This window comes from Oncorhynchus mykiss, chromosome 18 (genome assembly GCF_057628025.1).
Source record: "Oncorhynchus mykiss isolate SJ-2025 chromosome 18, ASM5762802v1, whole genome shotgun sequence".
Taxonomy (NCBI): domain Eukaryota; kingdom Metazoa; phylum Chordata; class Actinopteri; order Salmoniformes; family Salmonidae; genus Oncorhynchus; species Oncorhynchus mykiss.
The window spans coordinates 57,260,631-57,282,669 of record NC_143039.1 but is presented as its reverse complement, the minus strand read 5'-3'; the positions used below and the strand labels follow the sequence as shown (position 1 = coordinate 57,282,669).

Here is a 22,039-nt window from a genome sequence, read left to right as displayed (position 1 = left end):
TGTGCGTGTGTGTGTGTGTGTGTGTGTGTGTGTGTGTGTGTGTGTGTGTGTGGGTGTGAAATACAGAATCTGCAAGATGTCTCTGGTACATACAAGCTTTCCTAAACAAAAACCCTCTTAGTATATCTTGTTCTCCTACGGTAGTCAGAGCAGACAGTTACAATTATAGCATGCCTCCACTACAGTATCCATTACACTCACTAAGCCACTACAGTATCCACTACACTCACTAAGCCAGGATGAGCCACCAGTTTATCCTCTCATCTGAGCTCAATAATTACTCATCTGGAGTGCAGAGTCTTTGGCAGCCTCCAGCCATTAGGTCCTGGCCTCTCCATCGACCAATTTACATTTACATTTTAGTCATATAGCAGACGCTCTAATCCAGAGCGATTTACAGTTAGTTTATTCATCTTAAGACAGCTAGCGGGACAACCACATACCACAGTCATATTAAGGACATTTTTTCCTCAATAAAGTATCTATCAGCTAAGTCAGAGCTAGTAAGGGGGGGAAGTATTTACAATGGAGTAGAATAAGAGCCCTCAGAGCTCCATCATGACAGAGTGGGCATTGATCCTGAACAGTGTGTCTGAGGCAAACACATTGATAATGTGTGTGTGTGTGTGTGTGTGTGTGTGTGTGTGTGCGTGCGTGTGCGTGTGTGTGTGTGTGAGCAGTGTATCTGAGGTAAACATATTAATAACATGCCAAGCCTCCCGATTCAACCTGATCAGCTGATAACCTGAGAAAAGTGTGTGCCTCAGAAGATCAATCAACATCGCCACAAGGAATAGAGAGGGAGGTGGGGGAGGAGGGGTAGATGATGCATGCCTGTCATTTGTTCTTGTGCCTTTATCTTCATCATTTCACCAACCTGCACACTGTGCGGAACCTCTATACACTACGCTGTACACCTCAGAGACACAGACACAGGAAAAGGAGTTTTACTTCCACGTTCCATAATGGTCTTACAACAATAAGCTTGGATAAACACATTAATGCAAACAAGATAAGGTAACTCTTTCAGCGGTTAGAGGTCAAGGGTTAGGATAGATAAGGCCCAGAATGAACCACATACCAGGGAAGAGAGTTGGTCTATAGAGGGTGGAGGTGTATCTAAACCGAGAGCATCTCCTCAGGTGTCAAATAACCCTCAGTATCGTTGCTGTATCTGCAGGAACTGGCTCAGTGCAATAATCAAGAAGAAGGCTGTGAATGGGAGGGTTCTGTTGCTGTGTGTGTGTGTGTGTGTGTGTGTGTGTGTGTGTGTGTGTGTGTGTGCCATAGATGCCCACCAATCTGAAATATGAAAGACATTAGAGCTAGCTTGCTGACTTCACACTCTGAGAGGGATCAAAAAAAGATGTGATCTTATAAATATATATGCTGTGGTGAGAAAAAAAACAGATGAGCTGATAAGTGTTCCAACTAATTTTTACAACATGTGGGGGGGAACCTGCACCAGAACACATCTATCAAAACCACTGCTGTCTGAGGGAAATCTTCTCCCTCCAAATAGACCTTTTGTAATTATGTTGGTGATTGGAATGGTGCAGCACGACTGGACAGACTTACCCCTCCTGGGAACCACACCAAAGTTATCTTCCCCATTTCACGCCTCAGTTGACAGATGGATGGATGGCATCACTGTGAGACGTTAATGGAAGTCTTGCTGGTTTCTCTCTGTGAGAAAATGAAAACACGGACACATAGTTAGAGTACAGTATGGTAAGGAGTCAGCAGAAAGACCTACTGGGTCAGTGTCTTGTAGAGAGTAGGTCAGCTGAATATCCTAGGACCTACGTGCATTCTCAGTGAATGCAATATATGCACGCACGCACGCACGCATGCGCACACACACACACACACACACACACACACGTCTTACCCGCCCACTGAAGAACAAATGAGATTAGGACTGAAATAAATTACCAAAAAATGAAGAATTCATCAGAAAAGCTAAAGGCATTGACTGGGAATATTCCCTCCAAACAGGTATAATTTATCTTTCATTCTCATCATCTAGACGTACACATTCATCCATCCGTCAGCCATCCCCATTCATTCAGGAATGTTTTTTCTATATTTTCCATTGGTCCCTATGGGGGGGTTCCCTCATACCTGACACGGCCTTTAGTTGATGATATTGTTCAAAAGTTTTTTGATGAGAACAACACCTCTCATTGAAGATGGATGACTTTGTATGTTCAGCAACCATAGTGTGTGTGTGTGTGTGTGTGTGTGTCTGTGTGTACTTTAGGTCTATGATTTCTTATCTGTGACAGCAGACAGTGTTGAATTTATGTTCATGAGGCTACCTGAGACAGTTTAATCCATCTATGAGTACACACACACACACACACACACACACCCACATCCACACACATACCCACACACACACACACACACACACCCACACACACACACACACACACACACACACACACACACACACACACACACACACACACACACACACACACACACACACACACACACACACACACACACACACACACACACAAACACACACACACACACACAAACACACACACACACATACACACACACACACACACAGCTGGTAGGTACTACTGAGGTCAAACTCAGGGCAGAGTGAAGAACAATAACACAGAACAGATAATACCAGACAGACAGTCCCTGTAAACGGTAGCTATAGCATTATAACAGAATCATCATGGTCATCATGTTGGAATGATATATTGTGATGATGATGGATCCATATGAAATACCAGCACTCCCTCTAGTGATGAAATGGTGTATCCATGAAATGAGACTAATACAGTCACTGAGGACAGTACAGGTTATCTAAATGATGGAATTACAGGAAAGCAGGAAATGCAGCTCAAGCTCTGGAAGAATTCGTCTTCATTCAAGACATCAGTTAGGTCAAATCTAAATTATTATGTTACTAGTAGCCCATTAGGAATTCTAGAACTTAACATAGATATGTTGTATTCCGTTCTAGAAATTGTTATAGAATTTTTTTTGTTTTGCGTATCAAATATATAGTATCAAATATTTGTGAATATATTCCACTGGCACGTTGTACTGAAGATGCAGTACTTGTATATCAGCACTAGATGGGAGTAGATGGTTGCGTGTTACATAATTTGGCTGGATTTCAAGCCCTGGAAAGCCCCTTACCAATTAATTAATACAGTTGAAATTACCAATAATCTTTCAAGACCAAATGTTTCGCAACTGCCTTCACATCCTCAGTGCAAGTGTGTCAACATGTCTGTGGGATGGAGGACAAGACATTGCCGTAGAACTCTGCTATAAAGTGTCCCTCCTACAGTACATCTCACCATTGTAAGCAAATTCCAGCAACACACACACACACACACACACTGACGGACGGATGCACGCAAATGCACACGCACACATGATCACCAGCAACGTCCTATTAATCACTTCTTGAATATGGTGGTCGAAACCAGGATCCCTTCCTGGGCCCTTAGTGACAGTGTAGCAGGCGGTGTGAAATGCTGAATTGACTGCTTGTGTGTTGAAACTCTCTGGCCAGCTATTGGGATTTGGTCTGGAGAGCAGAGTGGAGAAAGAGGAGGACTTTGACATCCAGAGCAAAATTGGATCTGGTTCTTCATCTTCAACTGGCCAGCCCTGTGTGTTCTGAGTTCCTTCACACTGTGACCACTTATCAGAACAGAACTACACTTGGAGTGGGTGTGTGTGTGCGTGTGTGTTTGTAGAGGCCTTGACCCGGGCTGAAAACAAAGCTCTGTTGGCCCTAAAGACTGGGTGTGTCCTCTGCTTATAGTCTTAAATCATATCAAAACTACAGTACTCCAATATTGTATAACGATGTATTTATATGGTAGTTACATACGCACATGCAATGTAATTACAGTGTAGTAGACATGATACAGTACTTATAATGGGGCATGGTACTGTGAGCAATAGCATTTTTAAGTGCAAACATTATATTATATATAGTAATGATGCCATTTACCTGAAGGGTCACCCAAGTTAATCTATGTTCCCCTTTACAGTGAACTGTAAAATGCCTCCGTACATTATTGATTGTGTGTGTGTGTGCCACGTGTCTGTGTGAATTGGTCTAGAAGCCTCCATGTTGATTTTACCGGTGGGCAACAGCTCCCAGGACAACGTTGTGGTCGCCAGAGGAAGAGGGCACTCAGTGTGTGTGTGTGTGTGTGTGTGTGTGTGTGTGTGTGTGTGTGTACTCCGCTGCTGCAGCACCCATCCTTAATTCATAGGGGGACTGTGGATCAGGTAGAGGCAGGGTTCACAAGGTCATCTAACCCAGCACATTAGTCTATTTGTATTTCACATTACTGCATGGCACTTTGACTGAAATCTGCACACACACGCACGCACGCACGCACGCACGCACGCACGCACACACACACACACACACACACACACACACACACACACACACACACACACACACACACACACACACACACACACACAAAGGGGAAAGCTCTTCGAGTCAGGGGACTCCAGGGTAGAGAGATGGTGTTTTTGTCAGCAGGCAGAATTTATGTTTCTTCTACTTTCTCTCTCAAACTCATACTTGTCACATTGTGTTAGGCAGACAGATGTTGGTGAAGAGGTGAAAGGATGGGGAGTCTAGATTCGTAGACACTCTGTGTGTAATGAAGGCCCCCAGGGCCTCAAAGACTCAACTACTGCTACTTGTGAATTTCCCATTTAGTACTTGTCTTGATGGGTAATAAAACATTAATATGAAGATGTGAGACCAGGACATCCAAGAAGGCTATGAAGTAAAGTTAGTACTGGAATCAGCCGTATTGACAACAAGTGTGAAGGCAAAATGGAGTGAATGACTGTCAGGAATTGTGCTAGTGTAGCAGATCTGACAAAGTGTCACCATTGGCCAACCAAGACCATGGTTTTGGCAAGGTATTCGGGAGTACAAAGTGTTGTTGTTGTCGAGGGTTTGCGCCCCGGTTTGGCAAGTAAAAGGCCGGAACTCATACATTGCACTTGAATCAGCTCACAAGAGTTGGACACCATGTGTCACAGAGATCCTGGTACATATCTAAATCGGACAGAGGGGAAACAATAGAACAATGAGGGAGTAACAGAAGTGAGACATCTGGGGTACAAGTTTAATTAACAAGCTCTTAGACCCTGGACTGATTACCTGTATCCCTCCATGCCTCTTCCTCCTCAGGCAGACAACAACACCATAGAAATAGAAGTACTAGAATGGCATTATGGCTCTGTTCCAACATCCATACTAGCATACCACAGAATAGAGCAATGTTTGGACATTGGAACGTAGCTTCCCTTTCAAGTAAATGTTCTGTTATGGGTGGACCGGCAGCCATATTGAGTGTACACATGCCAGGACATACTAGTAATGCTTCCATTTTAGTCATTGTATTTATATGGACAATACTCAGGGGCATATATTGGGTAAACATTGGACAGAACACACGTTTGGTTATTTTGACCCAGCCTGTTGGGTCACAAACAACCCATTGTTTTCTCTAAATTGGGTTGTTGACAGTGGCATATTGAGTTATGATCCACCAGGTCAGATCTGAAGACTGGAGGTGTGGCTTAGTAGGAGCGTGGCTTTCAGATAGTTATTTTCGACCACCTGTGAGGGTAAATGTCATTCCGGTTAAACTGTTCTGTTGTATTGTCAACACATGTTAAGGTTGAGCACTGACACTGATTTTGAGAGAATTAAGCTTTTTGTGCATATGGAGTATGTCTGGGATTTTTTATTTCAGCTCATGAAACACGGGACCAACACTTTACGTTTATATGTTGAGTTTATATTTTTGTTGAGTAGATATACAGTGCCTTGCGAAAGTATTCGGCCCCCTTGAACTTTGCGACCTTTTGCCACATTTCAGGCTTCAAACATAAAGATATAAAACTGTATTGTTTTGTGAAGAATCAACAACAAGTGGGACACAATCATGAAGTGGAACGACATTTATTGAAAATTTCAAACTTTTTTAACAAATCAAAAACTGAAATATTGTGCGTGCAAAATTATTCAGCCCCTTTACTTTCAGTGCAGCAAACTCTCTCCAGAAGTTCAGTGAGGATCTCTGAATGATCCAATGTTGACCTAAATGACTAATGATGATAAATACAATCCACCTGTGTGTAATCAAGTCTCCGTATGAATGCACCTGCACTGTGATAGTCTCAGAGGTCCGTTAAAAGCGCAGTGAGCATCATGAAGAACAAGGAACACACCAGGCCCGTCCGAGATACTGTTGTGAAGAAGTTTAAAGCCGGATTTGGATACAAAAAGATTTCCCAAGCTTTAAACATCCCAAGGAGCACTGTGCAAGCGATAATATTGAAATAGAAGGAGTATCAGACCACTGCAAATCTACCAAGACCTGGCCGTCCCTCTAAACTTTCAGCTCATACAAGGAGAAGACTGATCAGAGATGCAGCCAAGAAGCCCATGATCACTCTGGATGAACTGCAGAGATCTACAGCTGAGGTGGGAGACTCTGTCCATAGGACAACAATCAGTCGTATATTGCACAAATCTGGCCTTTATGGAAGAGTGGCAAGAAGAAAGCCATTTCTTAAAGATATCCATAAAAAGTGTCGTTTAAAGTTTGCCACAAGCCACCTGGGAGACACACCAAACATGTGGAAGAAGGTGCTCTGGTCAGATGAAACCAAAATTGAACTTTTTGGCAACAATGCAAAACGTTATGTTTGGCGTAAAAGCAACACAGCTGAACACACCATCCCCACTGTCAAACATGGTGGTGGCAGCATCATGGTTTGGGCCTGCTTTTCTTCAGCAGGGACAGGGAAGATGGTTAAAATTGATGGGAAGATGGATGGAGCCAAATACTGGACCATTCTGGAAGAAAACCTGATGGAGTCTGCAAAAGACCTGAGACTGGGACGGAGATTTGTCTTCCAACAAGACAATGATCCAAAACATAAAGCAAAATCTACAATGGAATGGTTCAAAAATAAACATATCCAGGTGTTAGAATGGCCAAGTCAAAGTCCAGATCTGAATCCAATCGAGAATCTGTGGAAAGAACTGAAAACTGCTGTTCACAAATGGTCTCCATCCAACCTCACTGAGCTCGAGCTGTTTTGCAAGGAGGAATGGGAAAAAATTTCAGTCTCTCGATGTGCAAAACTGATAGAGACATACCCCAAGCGACTTACAGCTGTAATCGCAGCAAAAGGTGGCGCTACAAAGTATTAACTTAAGGGGGCTGAATAATTTTGCACGCCCAATTTTTCAGTTTTTGATTTGTTAAAAAAGTTTGAAATATCCAATAAATGTCGTTCCACTTCATGATTGTGTCCCACTTGTTGTTGATTCTTCACAAAAAAATACAGTTTTATATCTTTATGTTTGAAGCCTGAAATGTGGCAAAAGGTCGCAAAGTTCAAGGGGGCCGAATACTTTCGCAAGGCACTGTATATACAGTGCCTTCGGAAAGTATTCAGACCCCTTGACTTTTTCCACATTTTGTTAGGTTACAGCTTTATAATAAAATGTATTAAATAAATAATAGTCCTCAGCAATCTGCACACAATACAACCATAATGACAAAGTGAGAACAGGTTTTTAGAAATGTTTGTAAATGTATTCAACTTAAAAAACTAAAATACCTTATTTACATCAGTATTCAGACTTTTTGCTATGAGATTCGAAATTGAGCTCAGGTGCATCCTCTGGCAAATTCAATTGATTGGACATGATTTGAAAAAGCACACACCAGTATATACAAAGTCCCACAGTTGACAATGCATGTCAGAGCAAAAACCAAGCTATGAGGTTGCAGGAATTGACCGTAAAGCTCAGAGACAGGATTGTGTCGAGGCACAGATCTGGGGAAGGGTACCAAAAAATGTCTTCAGCATTCAAGGCCCTCAAGAACACAGTGGCCTCCATCATTCTTAAATGGAAGAAGTTTGGAACGACCAAGAGTCTTCCTAGAGCTGGATGACTGGCCAAACTGAGAAATCAGGGGTGAAGGGCCTTGGTCAGGGAGGTGACCAAGATCTAGATGATCACTCTGACAGGGCTCCAGAGTTCCTCTGTGGAGATGGGAGAACCTTCCAGAAGGACAACCACCTCTGATTTCATCAAGCCTTTATGGTAGCGTGGCCAGCCGGAAGCCACTCCTCAGTAAAAAGGCACATGACAGCCCGCTTGGAGTTTGCCAAAGGGTTGAGTATCTGGAGCATCTGGAGCATCAGCATTTGTGGGTTCGATTACAGGCTCAAAATAACCAGAAACAAATAACTTTCTTCTGAAACTCGTCAGTCTATTCTTGTTCTGAGAAATGAAGGCTATTCCAAGAGAGAAATTGCCAGGACACTGAAGATCACGTACAGCGCTGTGTACTACTCCCTTCACAGAAGAGCGCAATCTGGCTCTAACCACAATAGAACGAGGAGTGGGAGGCCCTGGTGCACAACTGCGCAAGAGGAGTAAATTAGAGTATCTAGTTTGAGAAACAGACACCTCACGAGTCCTCAACTCGCAGCTTCATTAAATAGTACCCGCAAAACACCGGAGTCGCCTCTTCCCTGTTGACGTTGAGACTGGTGTTTTGCAGGTGCTAGCACTCGGCTGTCCCATTCTGTGAGCTTGTGTGGCCTACTACTTCACGGCTGAGCCATTGTCGCTCCTAGAAGTTTCCACTTAACAATAATAGCACTTACAGTTGTGCGGGGCAGCTCCAGCAGGGCAGAAATGTTACGAACTGATTTGTTGGAAAGGTGGCATCTTATGACAGTGCCACGTTGAAAGTCACTGAGCTCTTCAGTAAGACCATTCTACTGTCAATGACCCTATGGAGATTGCATGGCTGTGTGCTCAATTTTATACACCTGTCAGCATGAAATAGCCGAATCCACTAATTTGAAGTGGTGTCTACATACTTTTGTATATATAGGGTATCATATTAAAATATGTAATGTCCACAAATATTGAAGGAAATTTTACATTTGCAGTGTACAAACGTAAAGGGCCCTTTATCTACTTCCCCAGAGTCAGATGAACTTGTTTTTATGTCTCTGTGTCCATTATTAAGGAAGTTAGACGTAGTTTCACGAGCCAATGCTAACTAGCGTTAGCTTAATGACTGAAAGTCTATGGGTATCTGCTAGCATAATGAAGACTTACTCTCATAGGTGGCCAAAAATAACTATCTGAAAGCCATGCCTTCAATAGGCCATGCCTTTAGATGACCCAAACATGGGTTAATTTAACGATCAGTTGGGTTTTTATTTACTTCCATGCTGGGTTAACACAGCAGATGGGTCTTTTTTAATTTAATACAGTACATAGGTTACTTTCAGGAGGCAAGGCCTATTGGGGCGTGGATTTCAGATAGGTATTTTTGGTCACCCGTGAGAGTAAATGTCAATCCTGTTCATCGTGTTGTGTTTCTACACCAGAAATGAAAATTTAGCTACCAAAGTGTCCGTGCACATTTAAGATGTGTTGACAATAAAACACAACATATTTACCTGAATGATATTTACTCTCACGGGTGGCCAAAAATAGTATCTGAGGGGCCTCCTGGGTGGTGCAGTGGCTAAGGGCGCTGTACTGCAGCGCCAGCTGTGCCACCAGAGACTCTGGGTTCGCACTCAGGCTCTATCGTAACCGGCCGCGACCGGGAGGTCCGTGGGGCGACGCACAATTGGCCTAGCGTCGTCCGGGTTAGGGAGGGTTTGGCCGGTAGGGATATCCTTGTCTCATCGCGCACCAGCGACTCCTGTGGCGGGCCGGGCGCAGTGCGTGCTAACCAAGGTTGCCAGGTGCACGGTGTTTCCTCTGACACATTGGTGCGGCTGGCTTCCGGGTTGGATGCGTGCTGTGTTAAGAAGCAGTGTGGCTTGGTTGGGTTGTGTATCGGAGGACGCATGACTTTCAACCTTCGTCTCTCCCGAGCCCGTACGGGAGTTGTAGGGATGAGACAAGATAGTAGCTACTAAACAATTGGAACGAAATTGGGGAGAAAAAAGGGTAAAATTCAAAAAAATAAAATAAAAATAATATCTGAAAGCTAAGCCACCCCTCCAGTCTTCTGATCTGAGCTGGTGCATCATAGCTCAATAACCCAACTAAAAATAACCTTAAGTGTGTTCTGTCCACTATTTACCCAGTGCAGTGTTATTTTTAAACCAGCATTTCTTTGTGTGGTGACCTGAATAAATTAGGGAAGTTTATCAGTTCACAAAACAGCACTCCATCACACCTGATAAACTGCATGGTTCTGGGCAGAGTCTAGCATTCTATGGATGAGAGAGGTTACCTAAGTCCAAGTTGGATTGCAATCGTAGGTCTTCTTGGTTTATCCACTAAAGCCAATCCCAAATGGCACCCTATTTCCTATATAGGGCATTACTTTTGACCATTGCTCATACAGTACAGGAGTTGGATCACATTTCCAATATTATTCAGAATTTTTTTCAGTTTAAAATAACAAAAAGGGGGAAACTTAGACCTCTCTACCACTCAAGCTTGGTTCCAAAAAAAACCACCAAAACATTCAAGTCACCATGGTAGTAAACCATATAGAGACATATAAAGACATTATTACCCTAGTAAAATATATCAACAGCTGTCATTAGGTCATTAAATTTATTGGTATAGGCTACTGACTGCAGTATCCAACATCAGACAGACAGACAGACAGACACAGACAGACAGACAGAATGCAATTGCTGTCCAATGGCCTTTTTCTCTGTGTGGATTTGAGAGGTTGTGAGAGGTTGTCCACACTGCAATCTGGGCACAACTGCTACTGTAGCCCTCCTTAGCATGGCTGGAGAGTCTTCAACACCACAATATACACGGCAGGCAAACCACTATTTGTTTATGTTTTTACGGAGGTCAAGAACCAACAGTATACTGCTAAAAATATGGGGTGCTTTGTAATTCTATAGGACCATTTATTTTAGCAATTAACAAAGTAGGTTCCCAATCTCAACGGTCTTTTCTGGTTTAATTAAGTTGAAATAAATAAATATAATTAAATGTTACTATTTCTATCGACTAAGAATTTATCCAATACTGAAGGATGTCATAATTGGAAGTTCAAGAGAGCCTGCATGCTTTTCCTCAGGCCAAAGCAAAACAACTTTGGGATTGTTTGGGAGCTCTCTCCAATTTTCCCAGTTTCCCGCACCATAAAACACCACTTAATTTACTCTCCCTCCTTGTGACCATCTCTCTGTTGAAATTCCTGAGAGGAATGGATTATGAAGTTCATTCAGTTTAGGCACATTAATGGTGAGCCCTTCCTTTCAGAAACATATAGGAATGTAGATTCTGTTCAAAGACATGCATCTTTGATGCTCAAAGTCACTGATGCATAAGACAGCAGATAGAGCTAGAGAGCAGACTACTGTATTCCCTAGTGCTTGGCTCAGGTCCTGCACAGGCACAGCCAGGCAAGGACTGCATGTTTAGAGAAGGTAGCCGGGGTAGTTGTTTTATAAATGAGTGAGTGAGAGCATTTCGAAACATATATACCACTGAGAGCAGAAAGATTGTTGGCCAAATGCTAAGCAGTGTCAAAACCACTTGTATTTAAATTTTTAACCTATTTAACTAGGCAAGTCAGTTAAGAACAAATTCTTATTTTCAATGACGGCCTAGGAACAGTGGGTTACAGTGCCTTGTTCAGGGGTAGTACGACAGATTTTTACCTTGTCGGCTCAGGGACTTGATCTCGCAACCTTTTGGTTACTAGTCCAACGCTCTAACCACTAGGGTACCTGCCGCACCAATGAGGCATACGTTAGAAAATAATATAATTAAATAATATAATTATTGTCCTCTGAGAAGAAAAAAAAATCACAGGCACACGTACATTTTACACAAGTGTCCAAAACATCCTCTTAACGATGGCAGTTACAACGGCACCAAAAACGACCAATAACCTGACATCAATGAAACATGTTGACACCGATGATATCGTTATGAATGGAGGGGCACCTGTTTGAGCTTATAACCCCACTGACTGGTGTCTGAAATATTGCCTGCCTGACAGACAGACAGTACTATGCCACAGATACTTGACCGGGACTGATCAGTATAGCTGGAGGCACTACAACACACTTGGAGTGGCCCCAAGTAAAACATCATGGCACGGTTGGGACATATCGCACATTAAAGAAAGACAGCCACTACCTAGCACTGAACCAGGTAGATTACAGTAGGTACCACCTTTATCACAGCCTAAGTCTACTCATGCCTTCTCATGTGATTGGTTGATAATATAGCTTTTATCATAGCCTAAGTCTACTCATGCCTTCTCATGTGATTGGTTGATAATATAGCTTTTATCATAGCCTAAGTCTACTCATGCCTTCTCATGTGATTGTTTCATAATATAGCTTTTATCAGAACCTAAGCCTACACTTGTGGTAATAAAGTAGATATAACTTTATCATAGCCTAAGCCCAGTCTTGTGTTTGAAATACACCCCTACTATGAATAGATAGGGGGTGTTTAGTGCTGTTGTAACACGTTATAAGAAGCCAAAAAGGGAAAATGGATTTAACTTGGCGATGGCAGCTGAGTGCAAGTTGTTTATGTTGGTACAGTAGCCATGATTTGCTGCAATTGTTTCTTTATAGCACCATGGCCCATCCCAAATGGCATCATATTCCCAATGTATTGCACTACTTTTGACCAGGGTTCTGGTCAAAATAGGTTGCCGTTTGGGACGTAGCCCATGATCGATTCTGCCTCTAATTCCCCTCACAGTTGGGGGGTATTCTTCCAACCAGGTCAAGGTCCAAGAGAGAGAAATTGGATCAATGACATTACAAGTAAACCTACTACTGTTTATTCAGTGGTGGAGCCATGTACATAGTTGAGGACAGGAGCATTCTGATGCTATGAAATAACACACACACACACACACACACACACACACACACACACACAGCCAGACACAGACACAATAATATTATTTTGGGAGTAAGTGAAGTCAATATTGTTAAAGTTATAACTGTATGAACGTGCATATTTTCAATTTAGACTACACTACATGATCAGAAGAAAAGGTTTTTATGTTAATTTTTGCAGCAGACACAGAGATGTAGGCTAGTAGGGGCGAGGCTTGGTTTGGTTCCTGGCTGACAGGGATTCAAACAACAGCTCTCTGATTCCCCATAGCGATTAATCCGAGCACTGCAGTTGTCAGTAGCTACAGTACGTTTTCCCGGGTCCATGTTGAAGTTTGTTAACCCAGACTTTCTCTCATACTCGCTTCGTCAGGTCATTCCAGGGCACGCGTTGCATCGGTTTGACCCCGCTCGCAGGTAGAAGAAAACCGACTACACCCGCGCGAACTCAGTTGGAGAGGAATGCACCAGTGGAGTGTTGGAAAATAACATTTCTGTTTGCCGACCTGCGTATGAGGTATGTTGCCCCATTTTTAGGTCCCTCTTTGAAACGTCGATATTCCGGTGGAGGGTGAAAAATGCTGTCGAAAAAACGTCCGTTTGTAGACAGACATTCAATAAGTCGCTAGACTGTTCATTCGTCTCTCAATAAGAAACTCACTTTGCCTGACTATTGTTGACTTAGTCAAATTGTTTTTTTATAAGCTCTCTTGAGTTGGTGTTTGTTGTTCAGGCTAATGGCGGTCCGATATAAAGGCTTGATAATGTGGCCGGATGTGAAATAATTTTGGGGCAGAATCGGAAGATGAATGTGTGCTTTTCGAACATCCGCTGTGTAGGCTACAGTTTGCATCAGAATTAGGCTACAACTGCTGCATGTCATTAGCCAGTCAACGAGTATTTATATATGGAGTACTGTTTGTTGTACTGTACTGTCTTCAGACACACAGACTAGGGTTTTGTTTAATTCACAAGCGCTGCCCGGAACATCTGGATAGTCTGCCCCAAATTTGAATACAATATTGTCTAAGTAGGCAACATAAATGTATCGTGCGCTGTGCAGGTGGCCTAGCCGATTGAAAGCATATCAGTCATATTTTGAAGTAGCCAATGTAACTTTAAGATTATTTTGGACTATAATTCTATAAACCTAAATAGGCTATAAAGTGCTGTAATGCGTTTTTATTTCATTGTGGAAAGCGAATTATGAATACACCTCTATTAACACGGTGGGTAGTTACAATGTAACAACATTTCGATCGAATGGTTACAGTGTAACGACACGTCGATCTGATAAACATGTACCGCAACCACTTATCATAGTGCCGCTGAATTAAATTGTCACTCCGAGGTCGCCGTAGATATAATTTCGAGACATGCAATGTATCTGAATTCTCCGCTATCATGTATTATCCCGTTCTGGCTGGGGGTATTTCAGGTCAAACGACAGCTTTTGAAACGTCGCGGTGTGAAAATTGAAGTCAATTTGCGAACTGGTCAAGAAATCAGCAGCTGACCTGACGGTATGAGTAGACTTGCAACACGTACATCGAATAGAAATGCATTAGGATACTTTGTGACAGGAGTTCGACCTAATGTAAATTAACCTGGTTATAGCCTAATGTAGCCCTATTGAAAGCACCAAAGCACGCCTGCAGTGGATGCCTGATAGCCACTGGATTACGTACATTTAATGTCCAATCGTTTCTGATCTGCCACGGTTCTGTATTCAGGCTATTGAAACTTCGAGTTTGTTAGTTTGACACGGCATTATAGCAGCCTTTCGATTGTCCTCAGTTGGCCTGTACTATCAGTGGGCTTGCAGGATAACTTCTGGTAATATTTAAGCATTATTATTCTATGAATCCTATTAACAATGATAGTTCCAAAGGGCACCCTATGCCCTATTTAGTGCACTACTTAGACCAGTGTCCTCTATTTAGTGCACTACTTCTGAACAGAGTATTCTGTATTTATGGCACCCTATTCTATATATGTTGCACAACTTTTGTCCAGAACCCTATTGTTTGTTACATAATTACCTGTCGATTGACCAAATATACAGTACCAGTCAAAGGTTTGGACAAACCCTACTCATTCAAGGGTTGTTCTTTATTTTTACTATGTTCTACATTGTAGGATAATAGTGAAGACGTAACAACTATGAAATAACACATATGGAGTCATGTAGTAACCAATAAAGTGTCAAACAAATCTAAATGTATTTTATATTTGAGATTCTTCAAAGTAGCCAACCTTTGCCTTGATGACAGCTTTGCACACTCTTGGCATTCTCTCAACCAGCTTCATGAGGAATGCTTTTCCAACAGTCTTGAAGGAGTTCGCACATATGCTGAGCACTTGTTGGCTGCTTTTCCTTCACTCTGCGGTCCAACTCATCCCAAACCATCTCAATTGGTGTGAGGTCGGGTGATGGTGGAAGCCAAGTCATCTGATGCAGCACTCCATCACTCTCCTTCTTGGTAAAATAGCCCTTACACAGCCTGGAGGTGTGTTGGGTTATTGTCCTGTTGAAAAACAAACGATAGTCCCACTAAGTGCATTTGAATTCTAAATAAATCACAGATAGTATCACCAGCAAAGCACCACCACACCAGCACACCACCTCCTCCATGCTTCACGGTGGGAACCACACATACAGAGATCATCCGTTCACCTACTCTCCATGTCACAAAGACTCATCGATTGGAACCAAAAATCTCTTAATGTCCATTGCTCGTGTTTCTTGGCCCAAGCAAGTCTCCTCTTCTTATTGGTGTCCATTAGTAGTGGTTTATTTGCAGCAATTCAATGAAGGCCTGATTCACACAGTCTCCTCTGAACAGTTGATGTTGAGATCTGCCTTGAACTCTGTAAAGTATTTATTTGGGCTGCATTTTCTGAGGCTGGTAACTCTAATGAACTTATCCTCTGCAGCAGAGGTTACTCTGGGTCTTCCTTTCCTGTGGCGGTCCTCATGAGAGACAGTTTCATCATAGCGCTTGATGGGTTTGCGACTGCACTTGAAGAAACTTTCAAAGATCTTGACATTTTCCGGATTGACTGACCTTAATGTCTCAAAGTAATAATAGACTGTCGTTTCTCTTTGCGTTTTTGAGCTGTTCTAGGGCTATTTTCTGTGTACCACCTCTGTCTGCTCAGCAAATGGCATCATATTCCCTATTGTGAACTACTAGTTTTGACTGGGCTCTTTCCCGGCGCACATGGAGCTACTGGATTTGACATAGAGTGAGTCATAACACAACTCATATACCTTTCAACATCATGCAAACAAAAGCAGCATCATGCCATGCAGGCTACGTATCAGGTCAAGAATAGAGTCCGAATGCCACCACATAACTATGCATTTATAGCATGCTCTTAAACCTTTAAGCAACAAACCAACCCATCAAACATGCTTTATGGGGATAATAACACAATCTCTCCATTAGCATTTTGTTGTGAACATGTAGTGCAATGCTATGTAGCCAATATTTACCACAGTTTTCTCAACGGTTCCCAAATGCCCCCTGGAGACCCAGTTAATATCTCTTCAGATGCTGGTTTTAAAGCCGACTGAGCTTTGATATGTCATGCTCTTTAACAGTTGCCGATTTATTTTCCATGTTTGTGGAATTAATGAGCCAGTGTTTTCCTCATTGTGTGCAAGGGTGGAATCAAACAAAAATGGAGAATAATAGCAAATGTAAAATTTCTTGAAACAAAGCACATTGTCTGTTACCTTGTATCATGGTCTTGTGGGTCATGGTCCGGTCCTGTGTTTTAGTGCTTTTTTCTAAATGAGATGTGCATTTATTTTATTTTATTTGTACAGATTCTTTAGGGTTGACACATCAATTAACGTTCTAAAAATACTATTACGAGGAGTGTGCAGGGTTTTTTCCTCACTACCATTAGGTAGAGTAACATTCTTGGGTCTTCTGATATCTATAATCTGGACCTTTTCTCCATGACCCTCCCTAACCCCTATGCTCTTGTGAATGATGACTGGCATTATGAAGGCCTTATGCAGCCTTATACCCCCTTCAACTACAGTTTGACCTAACTGGTACTGTGCCTAACTGGTACTCTAGTTTTAAGATGTGCATCATGCTCTCCCTCTAAGATTATGGAGAAGGAAGATCCAATTAACAGAAATTCTGTGTTCTGTGCCTCTTAAATTTCAAATTCCTTTGAAAATGCTTCCTGAATCGGCTCTGATACAGTGGTTTCATTCATAATGTCTATATGGTTCAGATGGCAGGTAAATTCCAGAGTTAGAATCTCATTATGTGATGATGGGTCTCCTGGAGTAGTTGGTCTTCTGTTTCAGACCCTTTATTCATCTTGGTAGGGAATGTCTTTTGTACTTCTCTAATAGTACAGGTTTTGACCTAAGCTCGAGCCTAAACTTGAACACGAGCTAGACATTGAACCTGAACGCAGGGCTTGACATTAACTTTTTTAGCCACTTGGCCTTTGTACAAGTAGGACAGATTTTTTTACTCCTAAAGTTCAAGTCACTTGCCCCCCCCCCCCCCCCCAAAAGGTCTGTTACATCACGGGCCAAAAAGGTGACTGAAAATTGTGTTGTATGATACAAGGAACCACTTCACAAAATAACATGAATTATTATCACTGGTATTGACAATGGAAAGCTGCTGGTTTCTGATCCCATGTATTATACAGTATCTCCTGCCGTTGTGGCCTTGAGCAAGGCACTTAACCCCCCACAAAGTAAAATGCTGTACTGTGGTGCGTCAACCCTCCATCTCGAGAGCTACTGGGTGTTCTGATTTTTTACAACGTGGTGTGTTCCAGTAGGGCTGGAGAAAAAGCCTGCACACCCAGTAGCTCTCCTGGAATCTCCTGGAGGATGGTTGGCCACACCGCAACATTACAATTACAACCAAATACTTGTTATGTCTTTATCAAATAATTCCCTCATTCAATGAACCAGGGATCAAATGGCTAAGGTGTGCGAGGTTGATAACTAAGATGTTTATTTATTTGTACGGTTAAAATATTCAGTGTCCAGGGGAGATGTTGACAGCATACAGTAGGAGTTTATTGTCAATTAGGCTATTCTAGGAATATTTTTGTAACAGAATTACATGGACAGTCTTGAATAGAGATGAAGCCTAGACAATTTTGAGTGCTTGTGAGACAGTTTTACAACCAGAGCATTGGTGCAGCATTGGTTAATTTCATCAACAGTGCACTCATATCAGCTGCGTGTCATCCATTTGTGGTTAAACATGAGTGCTGGTGGAAAGTTAGGACATGACAATGACATTAATACATGCTAATAGCAAAAATAGTTAACTAGTGAGATAACCAGCCAAACTACACAACATGTTTTGAATTGGGTCTCCAGTTAGTCTGTTGTATATCATTATTTTACCTGTTGCACAAATGTCTCTCTCTCTCCTCTGGCAATGGCCCACTGACACACGCAGGTGCCTTTTGGGAGGCAGACATAGACTTCCATAGAAAGTAGGAAGAGGACTACTAATGTCACCACTAATTGAGTGTTTCTCAATGTTCCTCTGCTTCGACGGCTGACCTAAGGACAGAACCTGGTTCAATGATCTCTGTTCACATCCTCTTAGGCCATGTGGTCAGGTCACACAACAACACAGGTTGTATCCCAAATGGCACCCTATTCCCTATATCGTTGACTACTATTGACCAGGACTCAAAAGTAGTTAACTATATAGGGAATAAGGCCCCATTTGAGATGCAGACTTTGCCACACTCTTTTCCTTTGACTTAATGTGACAACTAACTTCGTAACTGTTATTGGATTTCTACGGAGACTTGCAGGGTATGTTAACAAGAGGTTTTTTTAAATGTCTGCCCTTTCGAATCCTGCATGCGTTGTGTCAGGAGCAATTTGAGTGTAACACACCGCTTAGCCTAATCCTGTTTTATTGAAAGGAAAACCGAGATGGAACAAATTGGGTGCTACATGGTTGGTTGTTATTCCCTCTTTGACTACAACATTCTGGTAACTTTGTCCAAATTCTCAAGCTTTCCAGAAGCCTTGTTAGGAAGATTCCGGATTTTCTGCTTATTCACTCATGAGTTCGGTAATTTCTTACTTCAATGCAAGCGCTTAAAATAACAATATTAGAGGCTACCGAGTGGCGCAGCGGTCTAAGGCATTGCAGTGCTTGAGGCGTCACTACAGACTTGGGTTTGATCCCAGACTGTGTTGCAGCCGGCCGTGAACGTGAGACCCATGAGATGGTGCACAATTGGTCCAGCGTCGTCCGGGTTATGGGAGGGTTTGGCTGGCCAGGATGTCCTTGTCCCATCGGACTCTAGCAACTCCTTTTGGCGGCGCCTGCACGCTGAATTAGGTCGCCAGTTGTACAGTGTTTCCTCCGATACATTGGTGCGGCTGGCTTCCGGGTTAAGCGAGCAGTATGTCAAGAAGCAGTGCGGCTTGGCAGGGTCATGTTTCGGAGGACGCATGGCTCTCGACCTTTGCCTCTCTCGTGTCCGTACGGGAGTTGCAGCGATGGGACAAGACTGTAACTATCAAGTGGATATCACGAAATTGGGGGGAAAAGTACAAAAAATAAATATATAGAAAAAAATATAGAAAGAAATAAAACAATATTAGTATTTTAATGCATTAATGTTGCGGAAATTGCTTGATTTGATTGAGTATGTGTAGTGGTGATTGTTTGATTTGAAAGGTTGAGTAGACTCTGTCAGCATGTAGATACAGCACTGTGTATAGGAAAGTTGTCAGTGTTGATCTTTCACTGTGCTAAATAGCTCAATGAGTCCCAAATGGCACCCTATTCCCTATATAGTGCACTACTTTTGACCAGTCTTATGGGACACTGTGGTACCTTAAGTCACACACATGGTACGCCAAAAGGGAGAAGGTTTACCAGACAAAATATCAGTTTTCTTATATCTTCCAGATGATTTTAAAAAGCACATATTTTAAAAGCTATGATTCATTTTAATGGCACAGCCAAGTTCAAACATACAACTCCTGCACAGTTGAATAACTAAACTATTGCCACCCTCATATTCCCATCCCATTAAAGCATACTGTGTCTGTGTCCCAAATGGCAGCCTATTACCTATGTAGTGCAATATATAGTATCTCCGTACAGTATGTCCTCAACCAATGATTGATAATGATTGTTGTGTGTCTGTCTGTCCATGCATTCTCCATCCTGATCTATTCCATGTTAGGCCAGTCACTCTTCATGAACGTCTTAGTCACCAGTTTCCTTCTCTGACTTGTAGTCTCACCCTTCACACACAAACATTTCATGGGCTATTACACGTCAGACAAGACTCAAATGTTCCACTCTGAGTCCCGAGGCCTGGGGCCTGAATTTTGCTTTCTCCATGTCAATAATCAGTGGATGGATATCATGCCTAGGGAACACAGCGTTCCCAAATACACCCTGCTCCATGCCACCTCAGAGTTGTTGTAAGGGCTCAATGTCTTCCCTATAGATCTGCTCAGACCTGGGTTCAAATACTATTTGTTTTCTTTCAAATAATTAACGATCTTGCTTGGTGCTATAGAACCTATGGAATAGTCCGAAAAGTGTAAACCAACGCAATGGGCCCTGGTCAAAAAATCTAATTCTAAAAGACCTGTAGGGCTCTGGTCAAAAATAGTGCACTATATTGGGAATAGGATACCATTTGTGACGTATCCGTTACAGTAGCATATCTGACTCACTCTCTATGTTTTGGTCTTCGTCTGTGGCTTTGAGGCAAATAAAGAGAGGGATCAAAGTAGACAGAGAGGTGATCCTTAGCTGATTGACTGCCAGGTTGCGTTCATTTTAGCTCGCTAGCTCAGCGCCCTTGGTGTATGGGCAGAGTTTTCCAGAGGTGTGGACTCCAGTCACAAATTTGGTGACTAGAGACTCACTCGACTTGATGGAAAACAAACCAATGAAATGGTCTTAAATGTGCGAGCTAGGACTTGACATTTTCTGGACAGGTTTTGTAACTTTTTGTCACTCATTTTGTGACAGAGGCTCTGTGGATATCTCAGTATCATATTTGCAAAAAAACAGATTGGCTAGTGAAACGCACACTCGGCCCTCTAAATGGACCAGGGAACTGTCAATCAACACAGGTCGGGTGAGCTAGCGCAGTGAGACGTTTTTTTGGGGATTGCAAATGTGAAACTGAATCGGAAAATATATTTTTTTGCATACATATGTTAATAGGCTACATATAGCCTACCATTTGTATTTTATATTTATACCTTTGCTTATTCGTTCTGATCACCACCATAGGCCTATGGCATTGTACCAAATGCTTGTGTCAATCTGTCTTTCAGAACCAAAAATTGCTCTTCTTGATTGTTGACCAATGACAAGTCATCAGCATTGCACATATCCAGATTAGTGACCAGAAAGCGCTTGTCTTATTTTGTCCGGTTTTGCCTGGCAAAGCCTATGGAATATGCCTATATCACGTTTTAGGGAAAACCCAGATGCAGACAGTGTCGAAGTAACAAAAGTATATTACTAGAACAGGGACAGGCAAAACGACAGGTCAAGGGCATGCAGAGGTCATTCAGGGCAGGCAGAATGGTCAAAACCGGGAAAACTAGAAAACAGGCACTATATAAAAAGACTTGAGAAAGGGGAAAAACTTTGGTAGGCTTGACGGAGAAAACAAACTGGTAACAGACAAACAGAACAGGTATAAATACACTGGGGTTAATGGGGGAAGATGGGCGACACCTGGAGCGGAGCAGGGTGGAGACAAGCACATAGACAGGTGAAACGGATCAGGGTGTGACAACCTACCTACATTAATATTATCCATATAAAGTAACGTTCAGCAATGTGTTACAGACTCGTCTTTGTCACAACAATAGGCTACCTGGTGATTTCATTGATCATTTTCATATTTCAGATTGGCCTAGTTTGGGAAGGTAGGCCTTATGATCCTGCTTGGTCTGGCCTCCAAAGAAGTGACAATGTGACATGATATCCCTATTTGATATTGACTGCTAATGTAGGTCTCAAAATGCAGGTGTAAAATGCAGTTTATTTCTGTACCTTGCGTTTTGAAAATGCTGTAATGACAGGCGACATTTGCGCAG

At 42.4% G+C, this 22,039-nt stretch overlaps 1 protein-coding gene across 6 annotated transcripts in view; it reads left to right on the top strand.

Annotated features, from left to right (window-relative positions):
• The first annotated feature begins 13,159 nt into the window (after nucleotides 1-13,159).
• The window catches only part of LOC100135978 (thyroid hormone receptor beta), a 147,002-nt gene continuing 138,122 nt past the window's right edge, over nucleotides 13,160-22,039 (top strand). For 3 of the 6 annotated variants that reach the window (XM_036953001.2, XM_090208852.1, XM_090208848.1), the window contains exon 1: nucleotides 13,160-13,447. The gene's annotated coding sequence lies outside the window, so the exon portion shown is untranslated. Of the gene's footprint in view, nucleotides 13,448-14,278; nucleotides 14,454-22,039 lie in introns of those variants that run through there. The other 3 variants (XM_090208855.1, XM_090208853.1, XM_090208850.1) reach the window with 1 other exon arrangement.